Below are 16,006 nucleotides of genomic sequence, written 5' to 3'. Positions count from 1 at the left end.
CACTTTGTAGTATAGTTTGAAATCAGGGAGCATGGTATCTCCAGCTCTGTTCTTCTTTCTCAAGACTGTTTTGGCTAATCGGGGTCTTTGTGTTTCCATACAAAATTTAGAATTATTTGTTCTGGTTCTGTGAAAAATACCATTGGCATTTTGATAGGGATTGCACTGAGTCTGTAGATTGCTTTGGATGGAGCTGTCATTTTAATAATATTGATTCTTCCAATCTATGAACACAGTATATCTTTCCATCTGTTTGTGTTGTCTTCAATTTCTTTCATCAGTATCTTATAGTTTTCAGAGTACAAGTCTTTTACCTCCATTGTTAGATTTATTCCTAGGTATTTTATTCTTTTGAATGTGATTGTAAATGGGATTGTTTTCTTAATTTCTCTTTCTGATAGTTCATTGTTGATGTATAGAAATGCAACAGATTTATGTATATTAACACATTATTGACTGGGGTATTTTTGCAGAAACTAATGCCTGTGGCCAGCAGTTTGTTATGTAAGTGAATATTGAAACATCTGCACTTGAGTAAATATCAACAACTTTTTTTGCATTTAATGCATTTATTTGAAACTTTGTACATGTCTTAGTAAAGCATTCTAATATTTCAATAGAGTGTGATAAGCAGTATAGCAGGCACCTCTGTGTGGGGGAAGAGAACATCTATTACAAATATACCATGTTTCACTGTGCTTTCCCCTGGAAGAGCAGACTCTGCACTTTCTGGCGACATTTTTTTTCAGTCCTGTGGGTATTATTTCCTCTAGAATATGTTCTTTTATTTTACTTGATAGTTGACAAGGTAGATCTTTGCAGGGGGCTCTTTTAGAAACACCACAAGAAGGACCAGGTGCGGGACTACCAGTACATTCACCAGGATGGTCAGTTACCCATTCTCTAGATACTGCTAACAAAAATTGCTTGTCTAAGTCATTTTATTCTGTGCATTAAGGCTACAATAAATTTTAAATGCATTGAATAAACCGCAATTACTCAAATAGAAACCCACTTTCTTATACCATTTTCGAGTTTTCTGGAGGATATTGAAGTTTACCAGATACTGATTGGATCAATCAACTCCTTTCATATATTTATTATACTCTAATATACAAAGGGCCTTAGTTATCTGATGGCCAGTCCTCCTGTCTTCCTTTCCTGTAGATGCTATGGAGACATCATGAATAGTTGTTACCATAGCCTCTTGTCTTTCCATATAAGAAGAATCACTTCTCCCTTCCATAAGAATGTCATTTCCCCCCTCTGTAGATTTTTAGATTTCTCTTTTAATTGGTTTGGTAGACATTGATTTTCCCTTATAGTCCCACAAACTCTGGTTTTATTTTTCAATAATATTTCAGATGTGAACACACTGTTGTAATAATTGTCTTGGTAAATACGATGCCATGAACCAAGACAAGGTTGTAGGACTGATAATATTGTTTCTTGCAGTTTCTTTCCTTCACCCATCTAAATCTCAAGGTTGCATACATATCCAGTTTCACTTTCGCTAAACATCTTGACCAAAATGCTATATTTTGTAAGTTTTCTGGGATTATAGTTTTTGAATCTGAGTTGTCCTCTCCACTTTATTATTGCTTCCTCAAGTGATGGCTCTTGTTTGGGTATGTAGATCAATTGAAATTTTGGTAGAAAGTAATCCAAAAGAGGTTTAACTTTTGAAAATCTGTCTGCAGGAAGTGGAGTTTCTGAGTTATCGTTAAAGTGAAGAAATGTCATTATTTGTTTGAACCTTTTTCTCATCATAATCTTTGGAAAGATAGGTATTTCAAGTAAGGGATCAGTTGACCAATATTCTTTCCAGTGCGACTTTCTTATTTGTCCCATCAAAATTATTAATCCAGGGGCTTCCCTGGTGGCACAGTGGTTAAGAATCCACCTGCCAATGCAGGGGACACGGGTTTGAGCTCTGGTACAGGAAGATCCCACATGCCACGGAGCAACTAATCCTGCGAGCCGCACTACTGAGCCCACATGCCACAACTACTGAAGCCCGTACGCCTAGAGCCCATGCTCCGCAACAAGGGAAGCCACCGCAATGAGAAGCTCACACGCCGCAATGAAGAGTAGCCCCTTCTCGACACAACTAGAGAAAGCCCACGCACAGCAATGAAGACACAAAGCAGCCATAAATAAAGAAATAAATTTATTTAAAAAATTATTAATCCAAGAAACTTCTTCATGTCACTATTGGTTACATCAGTCCATTTTAAAGCCTTATCACACTTTTTATATGACCTTTCATTCTGTTGGTGATACAAGTTTGTTTGAGAAGTGACCAACTCAAAAAAGATGTTACCAAAAATGAATTCTGTTATTTCACTCTTTGTGGGTTATTACATTCTACAGTTGTACCTGACACATCTGTAAAGTCTTCTAATTTTCGTGAAATGTTGTCCTCAATCCACTCTTCTGTAGAAGCAAAGGAACATTCCACAGCACCAGGAGTTTCATTTTCACTTTCCGTATCAGAGTCAATCATTAAGGTTTTCTGTCTTTTTGTTGGTCTAATAGTCACGTCATCTGAATCAGAACTATGTTCTGAAGAACTGTCATCTTCCGAGACACTAGTGTATATGTCACTCGGACAATCAGAGAGAGTATCTGCATAAAAGTCCCCCCAAAATTCTTTACTCAAAAGTTTGAGATGCATCATTTTTGAAATTTTTATGGTAATAAACTTGCATTTACAATATACACAAGGTTGGAATAAAAACCTAAAGGAGCAAAATGTGAATGATAAAGACAATCATAAGTTGTATAATGAACCTTGATCAATTTTTTTTTTTTCCGGTACGCGGGCCTCTCACTGCTGTGGCATCTCCCGTTGCGGAGCACAGGCTCTGGACGCGCAGGCTCAGCGGCCATGGCTCACGGGCCCAGCCGCTCCGCGGCATGTGGGATCCTCCCAGACCGGGATACGAACCCCTGTCCCCTGCATCGGTAGGCGGACTCTCAACCACTGTGCCACCAGGGAAGCCCCCTTGATCAATTTTTTTTAAGATTTTTTTTTAATGTGGACCATTTTTAAAGTCTTTATTGAATTTGCTACACTATTGCTTCTGGTTTATGTTTTAGTTTTTTGGCCACAAGGCACGTGGAATCTTAGCTCCCCAACTAGGGATTGAACCCGCACCGCCTGCATTGGAAGGCGAAGTCTTTAACCACTGGACCACCAGGGAAGTCCCAATCAATTTTAAGCTCTAACAACTTTGCATGGCGATGTTAATTGTATCACTCTGTAAAAATGTATTGATTCATTTCCAGTCAATAAATTGTTAATTTTGTATCCTGAAACTTTACCAAATTCATTGTTGGGCCATAGTAATTTTTTTGTGGCATCTTGAGGATTTTCTATGTATAGTTTCATATCATCTGCAAATAGTGACAGGATTACTTCTTCCTTTCCAACTGGGATTCATTTTATTTCTATTTCTTCTCTTATTGCTGTGGCTAGGACTTGTAATACTATGCTTGAATAAAAGTGGTGAGAGTGGGCATCCTCATCTTGTTCCTGATCTTAGAGGAAATGCTTTCAGCTTTTCACTGTTGAGTATGATGTTAGCTGTGGGCTTGTCATATATGGCCTTTATCATGTTGTTTTCTCTATGTTCTCTCTATACCCACTTTGTTGAGAATTTTTATCATAAGTGTATGATGAATTTTGTCAAAAGCTTTTTCAGCTTCTATTGAAATGATCATGTGATTTTTATATTATGTCTTTTAAAGAAGCTAAGGGAATGGAGAACAAGTATATATTTATAGATTTTGTTATGTTAACCTTTTTATTTACCTTTTTAAATTTGCTTCATTTCTTTGTTTGGATTTGAATTAATATCTCATGTCTTCTTTTCTGCAATGTAGCTTTTCCCCCATACAGTTTTTCCCCACCACTTTTGTGCTGTTATTATCAAATATATTACATGTCTATGATTAGACCCCAAAATACAATTACAGACACATTGTTTTATGAAATTTCTTTTTAAGCAAGTCAAGAAAAAAGGAAAAATATGTAAGTATACAGTCTTTTGTTATTATCAAAGTAATTACCTATACTGATGCTTTTGTTTCTGTGGATTTGAATGACAGTCTTGTGTTACTTGATTTCAGTCTGAAGAACTTCCTTGATATTTCTTAGAAAACATATTTGTTAACAGCTAACTACCTCAGTTTTTATTTGGGAATACCTTTATCTCACCTTCATTTTTTTTTTTTTTTTTTTTTTTTTTTTAGTGGTACATGGGCCTCTCATTGTTGTGGCCTCTCCCGTTGCAGAACACAGGCTCCGGACGCACAGGCTCAGCAGCCATGGCTCCCGGGCCCAGCTGCTCCGCAGCATGTGGGATCTTCCCAAACCGGGGCATGAACCCATGTCCCCTGCATCAGCAGGTGGACTCTCAACCACTGTGCCACCAGGGAAGCTCCGCACCTTCATATTTTAAAGATAGGTTTGCTGGATATGAGACTTGTTGTTGGCAGATTTTTCTTTCAGCACTTTGAATAATCTGGTCTCCATTGTTTCTAAGTGAGCTGTTATTTTTATCAGGGTTCCTTTATATATGATGAATTAGTTTTCTCTTGCTGCTTTCAAGATTTTATTTCCTTTTTCTTCAATGTTTTGGTTATGATGGATTTGGGTGCGTATCTCTTTGTGTTTATACTTGTAATATGGAGTTTCTTGGATATAAATTTAATGTTTTTCATCAGATTTTGGACGTTTTTGGCCATTGCTTCTTCAAGTAGTTTTTCTGTCCTTTTCTGGTACTCCCATTATACATATGTTGGTGTTCTTAATGGTGTTCCACATTCCACTGAGACTCTGTTCATTTCTCTTCATTTTTTCCCTCTAGTCCTCAAATTGCATGATCTCTATTGATTTACCAATAAGTTCACTGATTCTTTCTTCTGCCAGCCCAAATATAGTGTTAAGCCTCTTTAGTGATTTTTCATTTTGCTTCTTGTACTTTTTAACTCAAGAATTTCCAGTGGCGTCCCAGTCACAATAAACACACCTAATTCCTAGATCTTGGCTTCGAATACCATTCTAATACCAGCAAAAGGAACCAGAGATCCTTGGAGAAAGGCTGATTATAGGGTTGGGGCAGGGCTTGTACAAGAGGAGCCGGGAATGCCCTGTAGTGCCAGGAAATATGAGTGTTTAAAAACCCCACAATGATGGGTTTATGTTCAAGTTACACAGGGGCCCACTGAAAGAGCTTCTGATGGCCAAAGCTAGAAAAATTTAAGCATCAAAATAAAGCAGTATAAGATTATAACCCAAAGCATAAAATATATATCTATGAGTGCATACTGATATAAGTAAATGATTGAATAAATACATAAATGGAGAAGAAGAAACAAATGTTCTGTGTAAAAAAATTCTAAATAACAATGTAAATAATTTGTTCTTCTCCCTCCTTAAGTATGGGCTGCTCATAGTGACTTCCTTACAAAGAATAAAGTATTCAAAGTGTGAAAAAAAGTAAAGTTTAAAGTGAAATAGTGGAGGAACCTGACAAGCACTACCTCAGCTGGGTGATGAAGGTCAACATTGACAGTGATAAGTCATGTTGGCAGCATGTACCCTTCATACGATGTGATGAGGATCGTTCTTCATCTCTGTGGTCTTCCTCCCCCAAACCCACAGCTCCAGCCTAATCATGAGAAGAGCATCAGACAAATTTCAAGTGAGGGTCATTCTATAAAATACCTCTAATTTTTCTCATGTTTGGGTTCCTACATCTATCCTCAAAGTCCTTTGTTGTATCATAATTTCTTTCTCTTTATATGTTTGCTCTTTGCTCATATTTTTTATACTTCATCTTCCAGCCCACTGACTTGGGTCTAAAAGACGACCATGCTATCCTTCAATCTGTCTACTGAAATTCTTCTTGTTAACTCCAGTAACAAGTGTGCACTGCCCTTGAAGCTACTTAAGTGTCTTTTATTGTCATCGTTTTACTCTACTTTTCCTGTCTCCTCTCTATCAGCAACATGTGTTCTTTTGGGACACAAGAGACTGATTTTTGTCTCTTGTGGTTGCCCTCCTCCACCTGCCTTGTTTGGGGTATTTTCTTTCTTGGTTCCCTGGGGCTCAGAAGCGATTGTTGTGTTACCTACACACAGCAGTTCTGCAGGGGGTGGACTCTGCTGTGTCTGGTGGTGTAGAAATAGGTACGGTGCCAACCCAGTGGTCTCCTAAGCTGCTTCCATCTTTCAATCTCTTCCTACCATCCCAGGGCCACCTGGGAGGCAGGATCCATTTCAGGGGAGGTGGAGAGATAGATTTGAGAGTGGAGAGGACAAAGCTATGCTTCCAGAATATTCTTCCCACCATTTAACCTGGAAAGTCACATCAGACCTCTCTCAGACATGCCAACTCTATGCCCTTGAATGAGATAAAGAGACCAGGTTGTCCCCATGAGGACCAAAGCCAAAGCCACTTGTTTCTGGAACTTTCCAAAGGAAAGCACATCTCCAATTCCACCAAGGATGACGTGTTCTACACATCGGTCAGTTAATGTTCTGAGTCACAAACTCTGCAACAAAGTGACATAAAGAGATAGCTTTTCTCTCCCACAGCAGTGCCCTGCCAGGGACCATTAGAGCAGAGTAATGAGAATGGCTGAGGGAGAAATCTAGGGACACTTGGAGCCATCTCCCAGAACATGGTCTGAGCACCTCGATGGTGAGTCCATAATGTCAGGGAGAGATGGCTGGAGACTCAGGGAATAAACAACTGATCACAGTACTGTCGGATTTAAGAAGGACTGATTTATTTCCTGGCTCCTTCCTTCCTTTCTCCCTTCATCGACTCACCCTTGGCCCGTGATCCGTACGTAAGCGAGTCAGACATCTTTTTTATGAGTCAGCTCTTTTCTACGAGCTGCGGACCCATGGACACATCTGACCATCTCCTCACCTGCACACCCAGGCACCCCAAATTGATGAGTGAGTTCAGCTCACATCCTCTATCCTGGACAGCACTTCTTCCCTTTGGGGGGAGCAGAAGAAAGAGATATGATGTGGAGGTTCCAGAAGCCTGGCCACCACCCCACGCCATTGCTATGTTATGCCCATTGTGTACCATTGCCTGGGAAACCTGAGCCCATTGGGGGGGCCACAGGGTGGGTTGGGGGGATACTGTGCATTGCAGGTGCTGTGGACTCATCCTCCCAGAGACGAGTGGAGGGTGGCAGTGCAGAGGAGGCAAGCCCTGGGGCCCTGGGGCTGGGAAGGAGGGCAGCCAGAGACCCCAGAAGGGCCTGGGATCCCTGGGCCCTGAGCCCAGCAGTAACAGGGCTGCTTATTTGGTGGAACAGACATACTTCCACCAACCCTTTGCTTTGGACAGAAATACGTCTACCTCCTCACTGGACCAGTTACTATTTTTTATTTCAATATGGGAACGTCTTTGGCTATAAATCCTTGGATAAGGGCTCCGGTCTCCTCTCAGAGTTTGTCCAGTGAGCTTCCTGGGTGGGGGCAGGGTGGGGATAACCAGAGCCACAGGGTTTGGGGGGCCGCCAGGGGGTACCAGAGAATGGGCGCATGGCCATCCTGACTGGTCACACACCAGGAGGGAGGAGCGGGGGAATCACTATGACCAAGTAGGTTTTGTTCCAGGAACGTAAGCATAAAATAGTGCCAGGAAATCTTGTGTAGTTCACTTCATCAGCAGATCATAAGAGAGAAGCTCAGGGTCATTTCAGAGGATGCAGACTGGATTTAACCCCACCCCCTTCATGGTGGAAACTCTTGGATAATTAGAGATACAAGGGCGACCTTAACAGGTGAAGGGCAACTGCTACAAACGCAGCAGACCCCAGGCTTCCATGAAAACTTCAGATGCAACCCACCGAGGTTGGGACCTGGGGAGCTGATGTCTCTCACAGCTATTACTCTGGCCCGTGTTACAAGACAGGAAGAAAAGTGGGGATGAGGATTGGAAAGGAGACACGAGTCGCCATTTATGTAGACAACGTAACTTTCTACGTAAAGAAATTTTCTAAGAAACTTTACAGTTAGAACTAATAAGGTTTGATATAAGGATATAAAAAATCCATGGCATGGTTACCTAACAGCCATTATTAACTGAAAAGTGCAAAGAAAAAACATGCCATCCACAATAGCAATAGAACTATTGATTAGCAGTAGAGAAAGATGTGCAACACCTCAAGTGAGAAAACAGTACAATTTTACTGGAGGATAGCGGGGAAAGATTTAACTGTGGGAGAAACGTAGCATGGGTAGGAAAACTCAGTTTTAAGTGTTCGGTTCTCTTGTAAAATAATCTATAAATTAAATGCAATTTCATCTGAACTCCTAGCAGCGTTCTTCATGGCACCTGTTCAAGTGAATTTCTGCTTCACGTGGAATACTGAAGGACCACGTATAGTCAAGCCAAGTTTGAAGAAGGAGCAGAAGGGGACTTGTTCCACCAATGTCAAGGCTCTGGCCATGGCTACAATAGACTGCACGAACAGACAGGTCCGTGGAACAGAGCAAAGCCCCAAAGCAGACCTGTGCACACGTGAAAACGGGACGCACCAGAGGTAGCTACAGATCAGCAGGCAGCCACTTGCCACCAGTAGAAAAGTAAAATAATCCAGATCATGATCTATTTCTGTACAGAGAATAAATTTCATATGGGTTAAAGTCCTACATTTGAAATGCCAAACTTTAGAACATTGAAAAAAAAACTATAGGAAAATGGCTTTATGATGTCAGGGACAGAAAAATTTCTTAAGCAAGACATGCAAACACAAATCATAAAATTGAAGTTTGATAAATCTGACTACCTTATAATTAGTAGCTTCTGTACAACAAAAGCCACCATTAATAAAGTTAAATGTTAAAAGAAAAACAAGCCACAGACCATGAGGAATTACTTTCTATAAACTTAACAGACAAATGATTATTATCCAGCATATATAAAGAGCTCATAATAATCAATAAGACAATACAAAAAAAGAATAAATTAAAATAGGCCAAGGAGGGCTTCCCTGGTGGCGCAGTGGTTGAGAGTCCGCCTGCCGATGCAGGGGACACGGGTTCGTGCCCCGGTCCGGGAAGATCCCACATGCCGCGAGGCGGCTGGGCCCGTGAGCCATGGCTGCTGAGCCTGCGCGTCCGGAGCCTGTGCTCCGCAACGGGAGAGGCCACAGCAGTGAGAGGCCCGCGTACAGCAGAAAAAAAAAAAAAAAAGGCCAAGGGTATGACCACACAATTAACAGAAGAGGTAACTGAACGGCCAATGAACATGAACAGCGATACTTTCTCCCCAGGAGTCAGGGAAATGCAAATTAAAGCAGCAGTTTTACAATTGTCCCATTAACAAAGGTTAAGGATCTAGCAGTAATAATGTTAGCAGTGAACGAATGAGCTGTTGGACAAAGCGAGGGAGGGTGCACTGGCTCTACCGTTTGAAAAGAAATGTGTTCACTCCTGGATCCTGGCAGACCCCTCCCCCTGGCAAGTCCATCTATCATTCTGGGGACATTGTTGCATTTTGCACAAGAACCGGAAATGTGCATGTCGGGCGGCCCCTCTTATGACACGACCCGTCAGAACAGTGGAATGTGTCAGGTGGAGATGGACCACGTGGCATTCTTAGGATGGAGGCCTCACAGACATGGGCCAACCTGGACACGTGGTGTAGTGTGAGAAAATACAAGAGACGCAGTTATACACCGGGTCCGATTTGTGTAAAGTCTTAAAACACACATATCTTTACTAAAAAAAACACGATATATTGTAGTCAAGATATCAAGGCATGATCAGTAAGGCAATCGAGGGGGAGAGAGGGAAATTGGGTGGGTGGGTGTTTGATGCACGGGGCTCCCCTCGATTTTAATGTAACACTTCTCGAAACATTATGTGAAGCAAATGTGGCAGAATGCTAATGTCTGTTAGGTCTGGGTGGTGCATACAAATTATCCTGTGTCATTTGCTCCTTGTGTTCAAACTATCCCATAATAAAACACTGGGACAAAGAACATAGATCAGGGAGGAGGGTGGAACTCAGAAGAAATAGGAGAAGACAAAAGATGCTAAGATAGCAGGATAGGATAATGGGATGGAAAGTGAGCCGGCAGAGCTCGGGGTGGAAATGAAAGAGGAAAAGAAACCACTTCAGAAATGCAAGCGGAGGAGACTGCAGAATACAGCCTCAAGGACGCGTATTCATTCAACAAATAACTGAACACCTGCTGAGAGCCAGGCGCTGGGACTTGGAGTCATCCCTCCCTTCAAGGAGCGAGGGGGGCAGTAAACAAGGAGAAAAGCAGCCAACAGGGGATATTTCAGAGCCTGCTGCTAAGGGCTGGGAGAAGGGCTGGTGGAGGGGAAGGGGTGAACGGTGGGCTTGCTCTGTGACGTGTCCCTGGGAGCCTGGGAGGAGGCTGGGAGCCGGGGGCCAGCAGAGCCTGCATTCCAGGGTGGCGGAGAGGGTGTGAGAGCGCGTGGCTTTGGGGAACACCAAGGACCATAGTGGGGCATCCAGGACGTGAGTCGGGAGGCTGGGTTGTCCCCCAGCCGAGATGTGGACCCAGAGATCTCTCCAGAGTCAGAACAGACAGTCTGCTTACGTGGGACTGGATGGGGCAGCGGAGAGACTGGGGCGACCGCCGACTTGAGGCTGAGTGAGGCAGAGGATGAGGCTCCCGGAGCTGGAAGGCCAGCTGGGACAGGTGGGCCTCGCGATGTTACATCCATGCGTCGACGTTACACCCGCAGCGTGGGACAAGGGGCAAGAGGACAGGGCAGGGGACACCCAGAAGAAGCAGAGGGCTAAGAGGTCAGCGTGCCTGGGGAGATGGTGGTGACGCGGAAGCAGACGGGGCTGGGGGAGCCCACCAGCCACACTGCTCCCCCTCTGGAATGGATGGACGGGGGTGGGGAGGAAACATCATAAATGGAGCAGAAACACACTCGCGCATGATGTGTCCCAGCCAGTCGTGAAGGCAGAGGCGTCCAGGCGGAGCTGGAAGACGGGGTCTACTACGGGAGGAGAAGGGCGCGGTGGCCCGGAGCCTGACGTGATAAAGCAGGCCGCCCCCAGACGCTGCCCAAACCTGGACTCTCCGGGCGGGGGCAAGCAGGGCCTCCGCCTGCCGTGGGTCCGGAGCTGGAGGGGACGCGCTGGTCTGGCAGCCCTGTCCCCGGGGAGGTCAGTTCCTGGCTTCTCCTCTATACAGAGGAGCCCGAGAGTGGAGGAGGGGGCATGCCGAGGGGACAGCTGCCTGGTCAGCCCCACAGCTGCGGGGGGGGATGGGGACAGTCCCTGGAACGCGGCCAGCATGACTGTGCTGTGGGAACACTTAGGTGCGAAGATACCAGAGCCGGGTCTGCGTGGCGTCCCCTGGATCTCACTGCTGCGTCCGATTCTGTAAGGAATGTCTGTCCCGCCGGGAGGTGCGGGCTGAAGCAGTGGAGGGCAAGGCCATGGGAACGGGGCGGAACTCTCCTCGGTCGGATTTAGTTCTTGCAAAAATAAGACCAAATCACATTGGTAAGAGGTGTTGGGACAAATCACCACAAACTCAGTGGTTTCAAGGAACACCCGTTTCCCACCTCACAGATTTGCAGGTTGGATGGCAGACTTGGCTCTCACTGGTTCTATCGAGGGTGTCAGCCTGGCCGTGTCCCTTTCCAGAAGGCCTGGGGATGGGGTGGGATCACCTCCAGGCTGTGCAGGTGTTGGCAGAGTTGTCTCCGGCGTTTGTAGGACCGAGGCCCCCGTGTCCTCGGTGGTGGTCAGGCGAGTTCCGCTCTTGGCTTCTAGAAGTTTCCGACACCCCTTGGCCTGGGGCCGCCTTGCGCCACCTTCAAAGCCAGCAACGCCAGTCAAGGCCTCACCCTCAGCCTCTCCTGTTCCGTCTGTGTGTGTCCGACTTCAGGGAAGGGCTCGTGTGGTTCCAGCAGATGATGCAAGACAGTGTCCGTCTCGAGGTCCTCAGCTCAACTGCACCTGCAAGTCCCTGTCACCGCATGAAGTGGTCTCGTCACCCTTATTCAACCTGCTACCAGTAGAGAAAAAATAAAGCAAGTGCGGCAAAATAGCAACCCCTGGCGAATGTCCGTGGAGGGCTGAGGATTTCCTTGTACACTTCCTGCAGCTTTTCCGTGGGTGTCAGTGCTGCTCTGGACGAAAAGGTGATCTAGACAGAACAATCACGCTCACAGGTCAGAACGTCCTCTGGGTCTCCTCTTCTCCTGGATTTGGGGTCGGGGGGTTTGCACCCAGCCTACGTGTTGCTCAGATACAGAGGCAGCGGGCAACGATCTCAAATTTTCAAACATGCATCCGAGAAGAAGACTCCCTGAGAACATAAGTTCCAGAACTCAGAGATGCCTTCAGCCAGTGCTGATGCTATCCATGTCTGCACAGAAAGGGCAGAACAGCCGTGCGGTCTGGTCATGGATGGACATGTAAGGGGTATAAATAGTTAGCAGAATACCTGAAATAAGAGGACTGAGGAGGGGGGAACAGTAAGACCGCAGGACGGACAAATGTGTTTATTTCTCCATTTTTCACCACAGGAAGTTAAAAGTACAGTCAACGTTTATAAATCAAGAAATGAAGGTCTAACTGTCACTGAAGGTTATGCAGTGGGTGGTACCTTCTTCCCGTCCTGCTGAGCGGGGTTGGGGAGGATTCACGGTCTGGTTTTTACTCCCCTTTATACTCTCTCTCAACCGCATGCCCTGCTGCCCATGAATCCTGCCCTCATGGTTTGTGAGTTGAGGCAGCGGCGCCGCCGGCTCAGGTGCCCCAGGTGCGCCCCCCCCCAGCTCCAGTCACACCGCTGGGCCCAGCACCCCCGACGCCCTGCCTGCTCCAGCCCAGGCTGCCCCCGCTGGCCTCCCTGCTCGGCCTGTGCCCCTCCTCCTGACCGCCAGCCTTGCTGCTTCTCGCTCCGGGGAGGGGGCATCAACTCATCCACCCTGACCGCGTTTTCACATCAGGCTCCGCGAAGCCCGCAGCGTTCTTGGCATCCTCTGGGCAGATGGGTGTGACCCTGCGTCAGAACGCCATTACCCCTCGGTCGTGTGTGTCCCTTCCAGACAGTAAGCTCGGGGCGACCCCCAGGGCCCCGAGGCTCTCAGGGCAGGCGTCCCACCCCAGTGTGTTGACGGCCCGAGGGAGTGGCCAAGGGTCTGCAAACGCCCAGCGTGAAGGCACGCGATCAAAGTGGACAGCTCTTAACGCTCGAAGCGTGCCACAACCCTAAGTCCCGTGTAGGTGCTGATTACAGGAGCACCTCAGGGGCTCGGCGCGCAGGCGGGGTAACCTCCAAAGTCAAGGTGTTTGCTTTTCCAGAATCGTTCTCTGTGGACTGCATCAGTGCATGTTACAGAAAATCCATCAGCACACATTTTCTTTAATTTTCAGTTCCTATTAGCAATATTGACAAAAGGATTCCCCAGGGCAAGGGCCAGACAGGGTTAATACCTCCTTGGTCTGAGTTCTCTCCTCCGACTCGGTGGGCGGGGGGCCTGCCTGTCTACCTCTACACCCCCTACCCGCCCCCCCTTGGTGTTTAGCGCAGTTCAATTTTAATCCACTCCCAACTCAATTCAATTCGGTTCAGCTCGTATGCGGCTTCTGTTCCTTTCCCATCCATTTTCGGTTCAGTCTAAGTCATTGTCGGTTTAACCCAGTTCATTTCCAAGTTCAGTTTCTATTTTGCTTAGCGCTTGTCCAGAGAGTGGCTCCTGTTCTCCGGTCCTGAGCTGGGTCCCCCTGGGAAGATGAGCTGTGGGGTCTGGCAGGGCGAGGTGGGTGGTGGGTCTCACCCAGAGGTGTCCCAGGGGCAGCAGGGCGAGTGTAGAGGCCACGTGCCGTGTGTCCACGTGCGAGGCACCCGACAATCGGGATGCCAAGTCCCCTTGGTTCCCCAGGCGCGTTGGTGCAGCCCCGTGAGCGTGGGCAGGTGTCCTGCGGGTCAAAGGTGTGTCTGAGCCGACAGGAAACACGATTGAACTTGTGGAATCACCTTCCTCACTGCAGTCCTTTGCTGGGTCTTCAATGCGCTACCTGCGCCGTGAGCTGCTGAGGAAGGACTGACGTGGAAAGTTTTCCGGAAATTTTCTACTAGTTCCAGGCGAACCCGGCTGCTGAGGGCAGGTCCTGGGCTGGGGGCAGGATGGCTGGGCTCTCAGCCCAAGCTGACCGATGGTGGTTGTGTGCTGGGGCCCCAGCCTCAGTCTCCCGGGGTGGAGGTGTGTGCTGACAGCACAGCTCCGGGGTCCCCAGCTTCTACGGGCCCCCCATGATCGCCATGTCTCAGGCTCACCCGCAGGTGCTCCCAGCTCTCAGGACCAACCGAGCCGGAGTCCCCGAGCCCAGCCTCTCCCACGGCGTGTGAGGGGCTTCGAGCTTGTGCAGACGTAAGTCCTGTCTGGACCTCCACCAAGGGCGGACCTCGCCAGAGTTGTGTGACGGGTGCCAGCCTGAAGGCCGAGTCCCGACTAAGCTGCCACTGTCCCCGGGCAGACGCTGCTTCCGACCCCTCCCGGGGTGCCACCCGGAAGCAAGACAAGCCAAGAAGCAAATTCTCACCTTCCTCTGTCCTCGAGACGACTGATTTCCATACTCTCTGCAAAACAACCCCGAAGTTGAGACTCAAGAGTCTTTGGAGCGGGAGTGGTTTGCCTGGGAGATTTGAGGACGCAAGTTCGATTCATCATTATTTATGAACCAACAGGGAGGGGTTTATTATTCTGGTTACTCACTAATCATTCACCATAAATGCAGGAACCGACAAAATCCCACAGAATCAATAATGTGGTAAGTTCCCTGTGTGAATCACTGCACCTAGTATTCTTGAGTAAACCTTTCAGTAATTTACAAAGGCTGTTGAATTTTATAGTACGTGTTTTTCAAACCAAGCTGGATTCTAAACAATAATGACTTTTTAATGTGGCTCTGTGATTACATTGTCATGGTGAAATACGGGGTCTCCGACTGCATCCGAAACGAGCCTGGTGTGAATTACTCGCAGGCACAGACCCACTCGGCCCAGGTAAAGCAATCTTCATAAATTACCCTCCAATCCGGGTGGCCTGGCAGGCGAGGCCTGATGCCAGTGTTGGCAACTTAAATTTCAGCGGACGATTTGTAAACAAGCTCTTCCTTTTGCTCCCGAGTGGTAGCCACGGCCAGCGGCCTCTGAGCGGCGGGAGGCTGCACCCCCTTGGCCAGTCTGCCAGGTGTTGGCTGTGACCTTGTATGACACCAGTATGGGGTACCAGCCCGCGAGGCTGCTACGTGGAAGTGAACGAAAGGTACCGAGCCAGCCTGGGGCGAGCCCCATGGCCAGGGCTTGGGGGCCGCTGCGCCAGGCAGAGCGTGTGGGATGGTTCCGTGGGAGGTGCTGACTCTCCAGCGGTCCTACGACTCTCCTGCCCTCCTTCGCTGTGTGTCAGTGGCTCCATGTCCCCCTGGGAAGGGCCCAGAAGCTCCGCTGCCCCTTGACCGGGGACCTGCCCACTCTGCTTCTGAGCCTCTGCCTGGCACCGAGCGGGACAGAGATGGACAAGGCTTGGAGAGGGGCGTTTCCCTCCAAGACCTTCAGGATGCCTGGAGGGGCGGTGGGAGATGGATGGACGCACTGGAGGTGTCCCACCGGGACCCTCGCACCAGGACCGGCTCTCAGCGGCCTTCCCTGCTGCTCCAGCCTGGTAGGGGGGGCTCCTCCGGGACGGTCCCTGGCTCATCCTTGTGTCCAGAGCCAAGCCTGGCTGTGTCAGGAGACTGGGGGTCCGGGAGAGTTTGTGGAAGACATGCACACCTGGGCTTCCAGGGCCACGAGGCACCACGGGAGGTGATGATTCTTGAAGCTTCTGCACAGCAAATTCTCCAGGAGAGTGGAAGGGCCCTTTCTCGCACTGTCCTGCCCGATAGGGACTGGGGTGCCTCTCCTGGTCATGTGTCTCCAGGGCTCAGGCCCATTTCAAAAGTCCCAGGTTTTAAAAA

This window comes from Mesoplodon mirus, assembly GCF_964341445.2.
Source record: "Mesoplodon mirus genome assembly, chromosome: 4".
NCBI lineage: Eukaryota > Metazoa > Chordata > Mammalia > Artiodactyla > Ziphiidae > Mesoplodon > Mesoplodon mirus.
This window is presented reverse-complemented; position numbering follows the sequence as displayed.